At 37.3% G+C, this 13281-nt stretch overlaps 1 protein-coding gene across 26 annotated transcripts in view; it reads right to left on the bottom strand.

Moving 5' to 3' along the window:
* Positions 1-13281, bottom strand: part of mark2a (MAP/microtubule affinity-regulating kinase 2a) — a 56788-nt gene that overhangs the window by 33947 nt on the left and 9560 nt on the right. The window lies entirely within an intron of this gene.

The raw sequence follows: 13281 nt of genomic DNA, 5'->3' as shown, positions 1-13281 counted from the left end.
AAAACACTTCAGTCTTCCGTCAACTGTCCCAAGTGTCTTTCACATTCACACTGGCCATGGGCTATCAGTTTTTGTATCGTCAAGCCCTGACTACAATAGCATCTAGGCTCCGACAAACGTTAAGAGAGAACTTCAGTTATTCCAAACGAAGGCTAATTTAAAATTAACACATTCAGTTTGGTTTTGAGACCAGTACTGTCAGTTTCAGGCATTTTAATTTCAGTGCATTACAGGCAGAGATGATAACAAAAGAGAGAGAGGTCACAGGACAGACAGCAGTCAAGGAAAGAAAAAAGGAAACTGATGGGGAGTGAAAAAGAGAAGAGGTTTGACAATGGGGATTTCTCTTGACTGGCTTGATGTACACTCGGTCCTTTCTGCGTTGATTGGGGAACAGAGCATCAATTGTGGCCTGTCCCTGTGTGTGAGCTCACATTAGAGCTGCAGTCTGAGGACAGGCTGTTGACTGGTGAGGTGAGCACATCAATTCAAACAGATACTCTTTTGTCTGGATTGTCGCACATTTTCAAAACACAGTTACTGCCACCACGTTCACATTAGTTGGTCCCTGAAGTCTGGCTTGTGTCCGAGCGTCAGTGTGCTGAGGGTGCCCTTTGTCTATAGACGGCTACAGAAACTTAATTTGAAGTCACATAAAAAAGCACAGGATAAGGTCTGTGATTTAGTTGATTCATCCTGATAACACCCTCATAGAGCCAGATAAATTTACTTCACTTCTGCTAAACACTCCTATCTTCGGTGAGTGAGTCACGGGTTACTAAAGAACACCATTGATAGACTTTTAAGTAGGGCTGGGCGATATATCGCATGACATTGTTAGGCGCATCTCGTCAGTAAAGCCGGTTCCTTGATTAGTAGTAAATCGCCATCACCTGCTTTCAGATAGAGCGGCATTTACTACACAGAGCCGTAGTTCACTGACAAGCTGAGCCATATCGCATTAATTATCGCAGGCAATACGTCCGTGATAATTAATGCGATATGGCTCAGCTTGTCAGTGAACTACGGCTCTGTGTAGTAAATGCCGCTCTATCTGAAAGCAGGTGATGGCGATTTACTACTAATCAAGGAACCGGCTTTACTGACGAGATGCGCCTAACAATGTCATGCGATATATCGCCCAGCCCTACTTTTAAGTGCCATTTAAACATTTCACAATGCTCATAACAAACTCTGTTATTTAGTATATAGTCAGAACACTACACAGGTAGGTGAGATATATCTGCAAAGATATCTTAGATCAATACAAATTATATGCCGATATTTCCCGGCACTATCCTCGGGCCGGGCCCCTTGATCAAGCTTTTTTTTAATCATTTAGGGCTGGGCGATAAATCGATTTTATAGATTAACTCGAATGTGTAGTTTACGTCGACTTGTTTGAATGAAAATCGTTTATCTCTTTAACATCCACACGATTCCGTCTACGCTCCCCTCTGGGCTCCAGTGATGGCTCAGCCCTCGCCCCGCACGTTTAACATAGAGATAAACAAACAACAAGGACAGTGTCGTCTTACAACATACAGTGTCATTCGTAATTGATTCGTTTTTTCGGCGTCAGTCGCAGAACAAACAATACCCCACTGCAAAGTGTGTTTGAAGTCTGAACTGAACAGCGCTATTCATTTGAGCTCGCGACACCGTTAGTACACAGCGCTGAGAGATCCAGTGAGAAAGCGTTTGAATTCACCACAGAAGTAATAACAACGCAACTGCGAGATGTAGTGGAAGCGTTTGACACAATTCTTGTTGTCATTATTCATCTCAGGGTTCGTACAACCTTTTGAGATTGAAATTCAAGCACTTTAAGGGTTTTCAAGGGCTTTACACTTTTTCCAGCACTTCAAAGCTCTAAATATTTTCCAATTTTAAAGGGTTAGTTCACCCAAAAATGAAAATTCTGTCATTAATTACTCACCCTCATGTCGTTGGACACCCGTAAGACCTCCGTTCATATTCGGAACACAAATGAAGATATTTTAGTTGAAAGCTGATGGCTGAGAAAGGCTTCACACAGGCCTCCATTGGCATTCAGTACATTGACACTTCCAAGATCCATGAAAGGCACTTAAAACGTCGTTACAAAGTCTATCTCACCACAGTGGCTCTACAATAATCATACAATGCGACGACAATAGTTTTTGTGCGCAAAAAAAAATCAAAATAACACCTTTATCCAACTTGTTCTTGTCTTCCGTGTGCGCCTCCACGACGCATGCGCGAGAATATGACGCAGATCCGGCGTTCGGACATATGACCCAGAAGCGATTTGTTTACGAGCAGAGGAAGACGCGCGTGTCTAAGCTGTTGGATTCTACATTGATCGTGCTTTAGGTCTCGGCGTAGTGCTCAAAATGGGGCTTAAGTGTGTATTTCATCGATTCCCGAACACCGGCGCTACGTCATATTCTCGCGCATGCGTCGTGGAGGCGCACACGGAAGACAAGAACAAGTTGGATAAAGGTGTTATTTTGATTTTTTTTTGCGCACAAAAACTATTGTCGTCGCATTGTATGATTATTGTAGAGCCACTGTGGTGAGATAGACTTTGTAACGACGTTTTAAGTGCCTTTCATGGATCTTGGAAGTGTCAATGTACTGAATGCCAATGGAGGCCTGTGTGAAGCCTTTCTCAGCCATCAGCTTTCAACTAAAATATCTTCATTTGTGTTCCGAATATGAACGGAGGTCTTACGGGTGTCCAACGACATGAGGGTGAGTAATTAATGACAGAATTTTCATTTTTGGGTGAACTAACCCTTTAATGTTATTTTTAATGTGATGATTTGTAAAACTAAAAGTTTAAATGGATATTGTGGAAGAAGTATTCTAATGTTTTTTTTTTATGTGTAGAACACTTTTTTTTGGCAAACAAGTACTTCTATTTTAAAAAGACATGAAATTACCACTATAATCAGTCGATGGCGGCAGAGGAGCACTTATTGACTTATTAGCCATTTCCACTCCCTAATATATGGACAAAAGAAGGAAGACACAAAGTATCATGAAAAACAAACTTTTCTTTCAAAATGTGTCTAAATTACCCAGAAAACAAGCCTTTTATACTATGGAATAGCCTGGGTTTATTCACATGCTGAAAGTTTTGGACCCCAGGTAGGTGCTAATAAAGTTAAAACTAGTTTTTAACAATTTCTTTGTCATCTCCAGATTGATTTTAAGTAGGAGGGGAAAAAAAAAAAATCAATTGAAATCGTAAATCTGATTTTTTTTTTAGGCTATACCGCCCAGCCCTACCTAATTGGGTGGGCAGAAAGGTATGCCATAATCAGAAATTGATATATTTATATATATATATATATATATATATAATACTACAAAGTTGCACAAGTCAGGATTAGTCTAAAAATGCATGTTAAATTCACAGCACACACAGTAATGGAGCGCGCAGGACCGACGCCAGTCATGAGCTGCTCGCGTGAACTGTGCGCATTGCTTAACTAGCCTATTTCTTTTCGTTTTGAATTGTTTTGTTTTGTATAGCTTTCTATACACATTTCTCATGTCTCCAGTTCATGTGCAATGAAAAAAGTGATCGCTCCCGCGCCTTCATGTCACGATTATAGTCTGCTAGTCTATTTGCTTGTTATTTATTAAATCCAGGCAATTGGCTGACGAAACCTTGATTAAAATTAAGATACAATTTATTCAAAATGAAATTCACTTTAAAGAAAGGCTTTCTACAAAACAAAACAAAACTTAATATTAAACAAAATATAATAACCACCAAAATAATTTCTGACCCACTCGGATCTTTGCACTTTTCATAATCAGATGTAATTTAAAAATAATAAGATTTAAACATAAATATTAAACAAAATTTGTCTGAGCGGGATTTGAGGGAGCGTCATTTTACCGGTGAGCGGTCCATGAGTGGAGCGTCACACCAGTCCACTTCGCTCATTACAGGCTCGGGCCGAGGCTTGATTTTTTTTAACCCAATTTAAGCTCTAGAAGTCACACATTTGAGGTTAAAAAGTACATAAAATGTTTTTGGGGGGTTTAAATTACAGATGGTTTCGCTAGATAAGACCCTATATTCCTCAGCTGGGATCGTGCAGAGCCCTTTGAAGCTCTTTGAAACTGCAGTGATTTGGACCTTCAACCCGTTGGTTGCCATTGAAAACTATTATGTGGAGAAAAATCCTGGAATGTTTTCCTCAAAAAACTTTTCGACTGAAGAATGAAAGACTTGAACATCTTGGATGAGATGGGGGTGAGTAAATCAGGAAATTTTCATTTTTAAGTGAACTAATCCTTTAACTCTTCAATTCCCAATCCTAGTATACATTACGGACATTGCAGTTTATTGCTCAGGCCACACCTTATATATAAATATATTATAAAGAATTGTATTTTTTTTTTTCTCTATTTAAGTGTGAAATATGACCCAGACATTTGTCTGTAAGAGATTCACCCACTTACAGACAATCGGCTTCACACAAACAAGTTTGCCTCTTCTTCCTGACAAAAGGGAAGTGTAATGATACTGCAGCGAGTGAACGTCACAATGAGCTGATGTACTGTGAGGGTCTGCAGTGAGATTAACACTGAACGCACACACAAACACAGAGCTCTGACCTTCAGTACAGCAGCATTGCTGATCAGACACTGATTTACACATCAATCACCTCACCAAATCTATATCACTTCAACACAGATGCAACAAGGGGAAACCAACAGAAGTCAAACAGAAATCTTTCAGCACACCACAGTAAATCTTACACAATTAACACCTACAAGAGAAAAGGCTAGACCTAACAACATACGACAGGAAGAGACCTGCCTTCCTTTGACAAACTAATAACAATAGAAGTAAATAAGCAACACGCTTCAGGCACTTTAAGAGGCCTCCAGTGTGGTTATTTTAAAGAACACCAAAAGCTGACTATAATGCATAATCACAAAATAGTCAATTAAAAGCTTAAAAAGAACTTCACAACACATACAAGTTATGCGACCAACTCTTAAAGGGTAATTCAGCCCAGAATGAAAATTTGGTCCAAATGTGTATGACTTTTCTTCTGACAAAGGAGTCTAATGTTATTAGGACCCCAACATTCTTCAAACTATCTTCCTTTTCACAGAAATCATTTTTAAACCTCTATGACTGACATAGGGTCAAGTTGAGGGCAAAAAAATATTTTGGGAGAGCGATCCCTTTAACTACTGCTTTTCATAATAGAATAAATCAAGCAACCAGTAAAAGAAAAGAAAAAAAATTGTATACATAGATTGGAGTCATGCTTTAGGTATCACTCTAAAACATACATGTAAGGGGCCATTCACAAAGGATGTGCTCTTACATTCAAAAACAGCTTGAAAGAGCCATACAGAATTAAATAAAAATTTAGGGTCTGAAAGATTTTTTTCAGTTTTTCAGAGGTTAAATACTTTTAACTTGAAACAGCATACTAAAAAATGTGAGATGCTGAAAAAAAAGTAGCAAACATTGACCAACAATTAAATAAATAGTCCAGAAAATATGCCCCCCCCCCCCCCACCCACCCACAGACATAAAGATGTGGCTCCTTGTCATGTTTTAGATCATGTTTATGCCTTCAAACATAAGAGAAAATGAAAAATTTCGACAGATAATCTAGATGAATGTCCAAATAGAACATTAAACGGCGCATAAATCTTGGAAAAAATCCTCACAGAATGACAGAACATGCTAACTTGGCTAAAACTCTTTCTGGGTCACACATGCTGTGCATGCTTGTACACACACTGACACGAAACTGTCAGGTCTTATGTGCAGTGCACGTTACAAAACAAATGGCACAATAATATATACTAACCACCTGCACTTTAATGACCACCTGTAATTAAATTTCAGTGTCTATACTAATTTAATTCAGTCATCAAAACGTCACATACCTCTAGTTTTTAGCTTCTGGGTCCATAAAAATACCTTCTGTGAAGAGTTTAATTATCTCAAAGGCTCATGACAGAGGTGAGGACAGATACTTCAGGATGGTTACCAAACAAAAGCCCAGCGTTGATAGCCGTAGACGAATAACTCTGAGGAGGACTTCAGGGGCCAGGAGGTCTCTGGCTAAAATAAGATCCACATGCTGACCACTCTGGGGGTCCGAGCTGGGAAAAGCAGCTTCCTCACACACTGCGGCATAACAGGAAGTGGAGCTAATTCCCGGAAGTACAGTGATAGAGGAGAGTGAGAGAGAGAGAGAGAGAGAGAGAGAGAGAGAGAGAGAGAGAGAGAGAGAGAGAGAGAGAGAGAGAGAGAGAGAGAAGGAAAAAAGCCTAAATGATTTGGGTTCCAGGTCATACACAGGAAGCGACGTGTCTGGGTTTGTCAGGAGGAGTGGCTGGTGGAGCAAGACAAGGCCTTCAAGAAGCTCTCTGGAAACGAAAGCTGACATGCCCGGACAGCTGGGAAACAAGACAATGGAACGGAGTGGGAGAAGACAAACTGCAGACTGAGCCCTTCTGAAGGTTTCTCTAGTTAATCTGAGTAGCAATGAGTCAAACATACAAGAACGCTAGATGAATGAGGTCATTGCAGCTACATTTTAAAAGGAATTGAAGAGATTAAGGAGCTTACTGTAATTAAAAGTGGATGTTAGGTTCAATTATTTCAGGCAAAGGCATTGGACAAAACTACAATCATAATGTTGAATGAACTATATTAATCTCTACAGTAAATACCACGGGAGAATTAGATTGGCAACAAATGATGACTTAAGATTTACTCTACAGACAAATAATAATATAGTGCAGGGGTGTCCAAAGTCTGGCCCAGGGATGAATTTCAAATGGCCCGCAGCTTGTCTATTAAAACATATTATATGTGGCCCGCCACGCATAATTTACAAATCGTGCAGTTTTACAATGTCAACACAAGGTGGCAGTACTAGATTTTAGGCAAGGGAAACAGTGCCAAGAGCGAAATGAAACTGCGCATCGCTCGACTCACAAATGTGTTTCCTTGCTGAGAGTCTCGATCTCGCGCCCACTACACAGACAGTGAGAAGTGTTGGAGTTCGGTGTAGAGGTCTCTGGTAAAAGCTGCAAATTATTTAATTTAGTTTAAAGCCATTTGAAACAGCGCTGACTTAACACTAACGTGTAGGGATGCACGATATATACAACGCTACGGCAACATATTGTTATCGGCCGATAAATGATTATTTTTGATGTTATCGTTATCGGTCCGATAAGAAAATTTGACTGATATATTCAAGCCGATAGATAATGTATTATTTCCTTCAGCTGAGACAGACGCACTGTCCACCATGATGGGTTTTGAATTGCTCTAAATATGATTGGAATCACTTCGAAAAGGAAAATACAGTTATGTGCAACATGTGCAGCGCAAGTCTAACATATAACCTACATAAAATGATAATGAGAATACGGCTGTAAAAGAACGTTGTGTTTCAGCGCGTTTGTTGAGGGGAGAGCGCGCCCACGGAGTTACACCTTCATGACGAGCACAGTCAAGTTCGCTTGTGCAGCCTTTTGTGCCATTGTAAGTTGTAATATTATAATTATTATTCTGTGTATATAATCTCATATAGGATGCGTTTGGTTGAGTTATTTAACGGTGCAGTAAAGCACTTCATTGTAGCGGTCTTTAGCTTCAGCAGAAATGCACAGCATTAAAAACTACTGGGACTGTCCTATACATAACACTGTAATGAGAATATTTTTGTTATAAAACATTGTGAATTCTCTGGGACTGGGTTTAGTTGTTGGGTTTCAGCGCGCTGTTGTGGGAAGTGTCCATAACGCATTCTGACCAGCACAGCAAGTTCGCTTGAGCATTCGCGTCATTTTAAGCATATGTAGGTCGTAATATTACATTTTTGTAGTATAAACATCTGATTAATGTCATATAGATGCGTTTCGTTAAGTCAATAACCCGCAGTGCTTCATTGTACCGGTGATCCACTTCAGTTTCAGCGCGCGCTCTCAAACAGGCGAAGAGCATCCACAGGAGTTAAAGGCCTTCACCTATGCGTGATTTTGTGCTAATATTAGTTGTAATATTATATTTATTTTGTATAAATATCTGATTTCTCATAAATGATGCGTTTAGTTGTTAATTAACCTTCTAAGTGCTTCAGTTTACGGTTGTTCGTTCATTCTCTCCAGCCTCAGCGCGCACTCTCAAACAGCAACATTATTTAATAGACTAGACTAATATTAAAGATGTTTACTATTACTGTAATATTAAATATATTTTTTTCAAAAACACAGAAGCGTTATTTTTAATAACTAGCACTTTTATTGTTCTCGTATCATTTCCATCAACAATACGGTTTGATTAAAACCATTTCCTTATGCGATTGTCCGTGCCGAGGCTATTTCATGCACGGCACTTGCATTCGGATTCTTTATTATGCAGCCTAAGCAATGCTGTTCAATAACTTGTTTGCATTATTTAGGTATATTAATTTTTATATTTTTAGGCAATAGAATTTTTGGTAACATTTTACAAATAAGATTGCATTTGTTAATGCATTAACTAACACGAACAAACAGAGAACAATAACCTTTTGTTAATGTTAGTAATAAAATTGTGTTTAATAACAGTCCATTCACAGTGCATTACCTACTGTTAACAGACACAACTTTGGATCTGAAAATGTTGAGATTAACATGCACTAAGATGAATAAATCCTGTTGAAGTATTGTTAATTCATTGTTGGTTAACTAATGCTAACAAAAATTAAACCTTATTGTAAAGTGTTACCATTTTATATATATATATATATATATATATATATATATATATATATATATATATATATATATATATATATATATATATATATATATATATATATATATATATATATATATATATATATATATATATATATATATATATATATATATATATATATATATATATATATATATATATATATATATATATATATATATATATATATATATATATATATATATATATAGTAAGTTGGCCATAGGAGTGTAAAATTAATTTGAAAAGGTAAGGAATCTTACACTGGTTCAAATAGGCTACTGTACTGTATAGGTTTGATTTATGTTGAAGTGTTTGGGACATGGCTTTTAATGGTGAGCCTTTTGTTTTTGTAATCAGGCTCTCAAAGTTTATTAAAATTTGTATTTAGATTTATCGGTTATCGGCTTTCAAATATAAAGAATTACCGGTTTCGGCCAAAATGTTCATATCGGTGCATACTAACGTGCAAATCAGTAGAAACATTGAGACGATCCAGTTAGAATACTTTTAACCAACAATTTATCAACATTTACCATGGATTTACTGTGGTGGTAACACTAACTGTAACCGTGGTATTTTGTCAGAAATGTAGTTAATATCTCATTTTATTTAATTTCCAATGTAGACATGTATTAAATGAGTAATAAAGAGGTTTGAGGTTTTGCCTGTGATCTAAATAGAGTGCTCGTTAACTTAAATAAGAATAGAGTTAAATAGCTATATTTAAATTTCACCATTTAAAAACAAGTTAAGTTTTACGGATATTGTTTGTGTATTAAATTTACATCTGTGTCCTATCTCAAGCTACTCTACTATCAGCTCAAGCTTTTGTCAAATCTGTCATGTTTCCAAGAAACCAAACAAATACATATACTTAATATACATACACACACACCCCTGATATAGTGTGAAAAAAAATGACACAAACAATAAGGAAATTAAAGCAGAAAACTAATCATTTAAATAAAGTATTTTAAAATTGGTTAGATAAACATTTTAAACTTTTGGAATATCAAAAATTCAGAGTATGCATTAAATACAATTAGTATAAAATTTACATCAGAGACTAGACCTCTAAGATCATGAGAAATGTTTTATTTGGTTATTATTCCCCTTTTTTTTCATTTTAAATAAAATTGTCAAAATTATCACTTAAATTTTCTTATTTAATCTTTAAAACTACCAATTATTATTATTATTATTAACTACTAATAATTATTTTAAACCTGTATGAATGAACATATAAAGGTAGATAAAGTCTTTTAACCCAGTTATATAACAATATAAAGTTATATAAACAATACATTTTTGTATATAGAAAGTTAGAGACCTCAAAGATCATCCAGAAAGATATAGCTACTCTATTTTTCTTAACGGTGCTTAAAACTACCCTTTTTAAAATATAATAAAACTGTAGTTAAAACTAGGCTACCAGTCACTTTAAATGTCTTATTTGCATATAATGGATTACTAATTATTACTCATAATTTAACTACTTATAATAATAATTTTTAAACCCTATGACTCATTTTCACCTAAAAGTACATAGCTTCTTCCACCAAGACTTAAATTGGGCATGTTATGAGATCAGGCTAATATATTTCTGTCATGCGTTATGTGAGGTAATCCCAAACTCTTCTGGGCACAAACTTTCTGGACTCTCCAACCATGATCACAGTGTAAGAGGAAATTTTATGAGTCAGCCATGAGTCGAGTAATTCTTTTAGCCAAAGATCAATGAACGACTTAAATCTCCCAATGATTTTCACAAGATAAAACCTTGGACATAAACACACATCTACAAATGGATTTCAATTTGTTCCCTCAACTGAGCTGAAACAACCTGCATCCAAGACACACGGTCTATGTGCGTGGGCACATCCGTGGGCACAGCTTTTTTGGGTCTCTGGAAGAAAGTAAATGGTAGCATTCGATGTGTTAGAAGATAAAAGCAATGAGTTCTGCCGTGATTTCACAACAATTGCCAAAATCAGTGCAGTTCAGTGCCACACCCATCGCAGTAAACATCTATAAAATACTCATTATTTCTGCCACAGAATAGACCTGACCAGCTGGAATCCTGCTCAAAGACAAATTGAACCCTAAGAAATGGACAGCTTATCAACTGCTTACCAAAGAAAGAAGGCAGTATACAAACACTGTGCTTCCACTGTGCTACAGATGAACCAGCTCTACCTGTCTCCTAGAAAAACCAGTTTTGCCCAACACCTTTATTTCCTTTAACCTAGCACCAATGGGAAAACCAACCAGATGATCCAGCTCCACATCTACAATACACAACCCTTCATTAAGCCATTCCACTACTAGGCTAATAGTTCATCAGGACTTGAGACTCCTCATTATGTCATTAGTCGAACCGGTTGGAGTTCTCTGATTCCTCAGTGAACAATCTGAGGGTGTTCTAAGCAAGATTAGATTCAGCGTTTGTCACCACGGATGTTTATGGCCCAGATACTGAGGGCCGGTCACAGACGTCAGAGGTGACAAATGTTCAGGAGGGGTTTGTTTTAGGACAGTATGTAACGCATACAACCAAACTAAAAAACTAGGGATGGAACGAGTACGGGTTTCACGATAAACCACGATAAAATGTACTGACGGTTAGTAATATAGTTTAAAACGTAATTATCATTAAAACCTTGCGTGATTATCACGATTTTGAAAACTTGCGGGAAATCTTGTCCAGTCAGCGTCAGAGTCTGGTGCAGGTGCAGCGCGAAATGCTGTTTTTTGAATGAGAAGAAATGGCAGAAGGCAGTGACAGCACTCGGGGGATTGTTCAGCCTTCTAAACGGACCAAAATCTGAGGTGTGGCCATATTTTGGCTTTTACAAAAGTCCTGAGGGAAACTTAATCGAAGATGGTCACCCTGTCTGCAGAACATGCCAGAAGAAAGTCGCTGTAATTGGGGAAATACGTCAAATCTGCGAACGCAAGGCAAGTGGACTTCGTAAATACCAGACGTAGTTTTGAGGTCAAAGTTACCACTCACACTAGCCACTTTGGCGGTTGAACGTATTATAGTCTTCTCAAAAGCCATCTGTTATAATCGCTTTGCGCATTATAACCAACCACATGTGTTTTCTAATAATCAGAGTCGTTCAGATTAGCCGGAGTTTTGTTCAGAGCGCGCTCTCACTGAAATCTGCACTCAAAACGTGTGATGTACAGGAGGTTTATTCATGGTTTTATACAATGGTTGACTGTTTTTGTTCTATTTCAGCAGCGAAAATAGTTTCAAATAAACACAGCAGAACCACAGTGCATCTGATATGACTGGCATAACGATAGCATCAAGATTGCCGAATTTAGGGACCGTCTCTAAAGTTACATACAACATTGGTATACACGTTTCTAACTTCAATCGCATTTGAAGAGAATGACTTACAGTCATAAAACCAGCTGTAAAGTGTTGATCTAGGTGTCAGGTATGATGCACACCTTTTTGATTTTTGATATTTAATAAAATAAACTGTCAAATCATATGAAAATATGGATATGCATCATTTCACTAGGATACTGTTTGGGCTCTTACACAAAATATGCTAAATTTAAATGTGTCATAGCTGATAGAACACTGATGAGAATATTTCTTGATAATATTTTTAGAGAGATAATATTTACACCAAATTATTATTATTTATGCGTTGCTATTGACGACGGCCATTATAAGGAAGGAAATCACACAGAATAGAATCTAGCTTAAAGTGCATAGAGCTGCTTGATTTATTTGTTGTTTGTTGATTTTCAAATATAAAACTTGTTGAAATGTTTTCAGTGTGTGCATCAGTTCTTTTTGAACACTTTCATCTCATTTGAAGAAAACCGTGATAATATTGATAACCGTGATAATCTGGGTCACTATAATCGTGATGTGAAATTTCCATACCGTTTCATCCATATAAAAAACATTATTTCAGAAAATGACTGAGGTGTCAAGCTAGCGTTGCTAAGATCTGACTCCATTCACCTTCATGGCGTAACTCTGAAGTTTCATGTTGCTATGGAGATGTATGAAAATGTTATTTTCATTGTATATGCTCACCTCAGCCTTCGGTCTCTCTCCTTATAGAGACATGCAGTTCAACATGACATCACTCACACACACACACACACACACACACACACACACACACACACACACACACACACACACACACACACACACACACACACACACACACACACACACACACACACACACACACACACACACACACACACACACACACACACACACACACACACACACACACACACACACACACACACACACACACACACACACACACACACACACACACACACACACACACACACACACACACACACACACACACACACACACACACACACACACACACACACAAAAGTCGGGTAAGATGTGTCAGTGGGTAAGCGGTTTAATCTCCTTAACAGTGAATAATGTTTTATTAGCAAAAAATCGTTTTTCAAATGTGGTCAATTCGATATTGACTCTCAAA

Source organism: Gobio gobio (assembly GCF_949357685.1).
Source record: "Gobio gobio genome assembly, chromosome: 14".
Taxonomy (NCBI): domain Eukaryota; kingdom Metazoa; phylum Chordata; class Actinopteri; order Cypriniformes; family Gobionidae; genus Gobio; species Gobio gobio.
The sequence above is the reverse complement of the archived record's forward strand: the minus strand, read 5'-3'. Positions and strand labels throughout refer to the sequence as shown.